At 36.0% G+C, this 5,000-nt stretch overlaps 1 long non-coding RNA gene across 1 annotated transcript; it reads right to left on the bottom strand.

Annotated features, from left to right (window-relative positions):
• Window positions 1–107: 107 nt before the first annotated feature.
• Window positions 108–4,272, bottom strand: LOC310726017. Its single transcript, XR_014533614.1, has 2 exons — window positions 3,446–4,272; window positions 108–807 (listed from the first exon to the last, which is right to left on the bottom strand). It is a non-coding gene; the product is annotated as an uncharacterized lncRNA (long non-coding RNA).
• Between the last annotated feature and the right edge of the window lie 728 nt (window positions 4,273–5,000).

The raw sequence follows: 5,000 nt of genomic DNA, 5'->3' as shown, positions 1-5,000 counted from the left end.
CCAAAAAGTAATGCGTTACTTTTTTAAAGAACTTTCTTTAATGTTCCCATTAATGCCCTTTTATGCGTTTTGATCTATACAAACACAAAACTGACTTAAACACAAAGTCATTTTTAAACACTATTTTATTAAAGTCAGACCAACACAAACTGAATATATCACAAGGATTTCTGAAATAAATAACAAAACAAGCTGAATAATATATTCCCAATCAAAAACTAAAGTGGCTTCTGCTGTTCTGTTGAGCTCCTAAAAATTTTCCTTTCACAGCTGAAGTATGAAAACTATCCACAATGTAGAACAGAACACCGGGTTAGCTTCTAGCTTCATCGAGGCATGGAGTTTCTGGAGGTGTTGCTATCGCAGTAGATACGAGCTTCAACCCAGAAAGACACAACTTACATTTGACTTAAAAGTTTTTGTCTTTATACTCAACTAAAGTGAAATAATGAGCATATTTCCACTTTGAGAAACTCGTCTTGCTCTCGCCTCGACTCGCCATTACTGCCGCACAGACCTGAATAAACGGAGACACGCCCACAGTGCGTCTTCTTCGTGTTTACAGTGGTTCATCCACCAATCCTACAATGCGTCTCTGCTGTAAGCAGGTTAGACTGTAGGCTACCCTTCAGCCCAAATTCATTCATTTAAAAAAGTAACGGGTAACGCACCATACGGTAACGGTAACGGAGTTACTTTATTTTTAAAAGTAACGCGTTACAGTATTAGTTACTGTCAAAAGTAACACGTTACCGTTACGCGTTCTTTACCGGTAACGCGTTACTGCCCAACACTGGTTGAGGTGTACTGTTTAATGATGAATGTATGAATGCGGAATGGTTCGTGCAAACTGAGTTCTTCAGCCATTGTAGAAGACTGTTGATATTAATTACAGTCCAAATTCTTCCTCAAAGTTTTTTAGTTTAACAATAACTTGTAACGTGTATTTTAGGGCTGTTCATATGGATAGCATTTGAGTGAGTGCTGCTTTAGTAACACAAGACAGTACTGTTCTTTAAAGGTATTTTAAAATGTTGATTATGTTCACTTAATTTGTTTGGAAAAATGCCCAAATTACTTTGAAATAAGAACCAAGCTGTTCTACACCACTCACATGACATAGATGTGATATGTGTTGGCTCAAATGATTTTGATACTGTGCCCATAATGTCTCAGTGCACTTACTCCTAGAACCAGAACATTGCATAACATTTTTACTAAGTCATGTTAATAAAAACTGAATTGTAAATGGCTGTAAATCAGGTTTTAAAGATACAATAATATAACCAACACACTTTTTTCCCTTAGATTCACTGTCTATGTTTGGAACACTAACGTGGCTTGTGGAGAACTAGCTCTATGTCAAATATTTGCAAGACTAGTCTCCTGAGGGCACCATTTATTTGGCTCAGAAGTCAAACATCTTAACTATTTCAGCATTCTACAAAATGTAGATTGTAATAGAGTATACAAATGTCTTTGTTTAGGAAATGTTCATCTAAGTAGAATATAATTGAAAAAGCAACCTTCTGATATAGGGTAAAAGAAAATAAAGAAATGTCTTAACTTTAACATATTCCAGCTTGTTTTTAAGATCACAGGGTCAGCCATGATTAAGGGCCATGCCCAAAAGCCTTTCACTGGAAGCTCGGTGATGCTTGCACTCCTGATCTTCCTAATCGAAAAAAAGCCTGAGCCACACCATCCTTGTTTGAGTGTTAAATAAACCTTTATTACATTTTTAACTATGTATAAAAAAGTGTGAAAAATAGAAACCAGACCTGAAAGGTCCTGCACAAATGATATTCTATACTATTGGCACCTCAGATATGGACCAGAAGATAGGTAAGCTTCCCAGATCTCAAACACATCTAGCTTTCCTCTTGTTTCTGTGGAAATTGGGCATTATAAGTATATGTTCAGAAAATTTGCTGTCATTCACTTGCAATAATGGTTTATTAATTTATTTATTTATCATCAGTAACCACTTCATCCTGCTTAGGGTTAGAGTATATCTCCACAAGGACAGTAAATTTCAGGATGGAGCAAAACAACACTAATGCCAATGTCACACTAATTTTGTTCTGCTGATTTACCCGCTCTCTCGCTGATAACACAATAAACCAAAAAACGTATAGGGAATTGTTTTTATGGAGTTTTATGTTGAAATAATGAAATTTACCATAAAACTATAATTATGAAAAATAAAATGAAGTAAAATGTTAATAGAGTACCGTTTTGTATACATAAAATAGCATTTTTGGGGTGGTGTCTGTTTATCGATGTTCTTCATTTATCTCGGGCGGTTTTGGAACGTAAACACCATGATAAACAGGTGATTACTGTATATACTAAAGAAATTTACAGTATTTTACCATTGAATATTAATCATGTTCCATTAGTTTTACAATGTAAAGCATTTGGAGGGGGGGGGGGGGGGGGACAGACATAGCATATACTCCACAGTATAGAGATAAATTGCATGATACAAAACTGTACCTTTTTGGGTCAGTTGCTTGTAACTGTGTCAGTGTCTTGTGCATTTAATCTAAGGTCCTGCAACACCTTTAAAATGTACATGTAAGTGGACCCAAAATGCACATTTACATTGTTTGTAGCTTTTACATAAGAAAATACAAATGTATGTATAATAAAACACAGTTTCTTTCAGACAGTTGACATGATGTAGCGTGATGTATGCCTCTGTACTGTTAATTATTATTATTTAAAAGTGCAGTCATTTTGTAGTGATACATTTAATGTAGAAGACTTCATATAAAAAAAACACCCACAGCATCATTTGTAGGTTCATTCTAAACCAGAAGTTTTCAAAAACACCCTTTAAAGGGATTAATTTATTAACTCTTACAGTTTCTTTTTGGAGAATCCAGTTCTAATCAAGCTCTTTTATTCTCCCTTTGCCTTTAAAGTATATTAAAACATTATATATTAGACACAAACCTCCATGTTTTATACTGTTGAACTGTGTCCACTTCAAACATGAAGCTAGGTTTTATTTTGAAGTGTGTAGCCTTTACAAGGTGTAGGGCAAGATCATGATCGCATCATAATTGACTGCAGTCTTAGACTGAAAATAAAATTAGACCATCATCCAGTTAATGCAAAATACAGAGCACAAGGCTAATAAAGTGGTCTAGATAATGGTTCATTGAACTTTAGGCCCATGGATATAGTACACAGCTTTAAAACTCCTCGCTGCCATGACTGCATTCTTTTAATAGTGTTTTTTTTGGTCAACTGAAAAATCAGGAACTACATTACATCACTGATTATCATACTTTGAATAACCAACAATCACACTGTAATGACTATGAATCATTGTTGCAAAACTGCTGCTTAATCTAAACTGATTATGTCCTCACTCACCCACACTCACACTTACATAGACTGACTAATATTCACACTCTCACACACACACACACACACACACACACACACACACACACACACACACACACACACACACACACACACACACACACACACACACACACACACACACACCCCTACAGGATCATTAGTTCCTAACAATTTGAGATTACTCACTTTTGGTTGGCTTCCACTGTTTCCCTTTTAGGTTTTACGGTGGCACTAAAAAAGTCCAATATTCAATTAAATTTAGTTTAATTTGTATAGTCCTTTTTTCACATTGGATTTTGTCCCAGAGCAGCTTACAGAGATATAGAGGTATAAAGTAGGAATGTATACATTTAGTGCCTATAATTCTGTTCCTTATAAGTTTATCCCTAATGAGCAAGCCAGAGGCGACTGTGACAAGGAAAAACTCCCTGAGGTGGTATGAGGAAGCCACCTTGAGGAGGAACCAGATTCAAATAGGGAGCCCACCCTCATCTGGAGGTCACCAAATGTCCATTCATTATAGTTCCATCATTGTTGAGGTGTACTGTTTAATGATGAATGTTGGTTCACACTGTAATGACTATGGATAATTTTCATCTGTTGCAAAACTCTTGCTTAATCAAAACTTCAAAAAGGTGGTCATGTGTTTTATTATTGCTAAGAAACACCATTAGCAATACAAATACGGAGGTGTAACTTGCTGCTATTGTTGTTTCGGCTTTTCCATGCACTCATACCAAACAATAAGAGAAGATTGCACACGAGGGAGGTTGTGGATAGATTCGTGGTTAGTAGGGTCACAGGCTTTAGAGGAAGTTGTGGGTGTGTAACACAACCCAGGCGTGTTTCTAGGGTAACACTGTAGGAACGTTAGGGAAAAACTGTGAGTCTAAAGGAATTAGATGTCTATAAAAAAATAAAAAAATCACAAAATAAGTCTTCTGACCTGTCAACCTGTGAGTTTTATCTTGTGTAAATAACAACCCAAGATTACATTTACAGCATTTGAAAGATGCTCTTATCCAGAGTAACTTACATTTCTCCTCATTCATACAACTGAGCAGCTATGGGGTTAAGGGCCTTTTTTTTAGGGGCACAGTAGTGGCAGCTTGGCATGGCTGGGATTTAAACACACAACCTTCAGATCCAAAGTCGAATGCATCAACCACTAAGCTCCACCCTAATTCTTTACAATTATTAACCTATTTGACTGGTCAGGTGAAAAGGTGGGTTTGATAAACTCAGTTACATTAAAACCATTAGGAAACCTGTTTGGGATCCAGTAGTTCATTGGCATGTCCTTCTATTCTATGGATATTACCTGAGCAGTGCTGAATGATGTAATCAGTATTAAATGTTTCTTGTAAGAGTTACTGTTAAAATAATTTCCATAGTTAAATGCAATGTTTTTATTTTGTAATCTTTAAATAGAAATATTTATTACATTTCACATCAAGCACATGCAGCAGAACAGCTGGCCCCAGTCTGTCTGCTTCATTTAAAATGATTTCTTGGAAATGTACTCACTCCCAGAGACTTCTCAAAGCAAACGTTTCTGCACATGTGAAGCTTTGTTGAATAGACACAATACACATTTTCATTTGTGTCAAATTTTGTGG

The sequence above is a fragment of the Silurus aristotelis genome (genome assembly GCF_946808225.1).
Source record: "Silurus aristotelis genome assembly, chromosome: 5".
Taxonomy (NCBI): domain Eukaryota; kingdom Metazoa; phylum Chordata; class Actinopteri; order Siluriformes; family Siluridae; genus Silurus; species Silurus aristotelis.
Note: the sequence above shows the minus strand (reverse complement) of the source record. Positions and strands in the feature narration are given on the sequence as shown.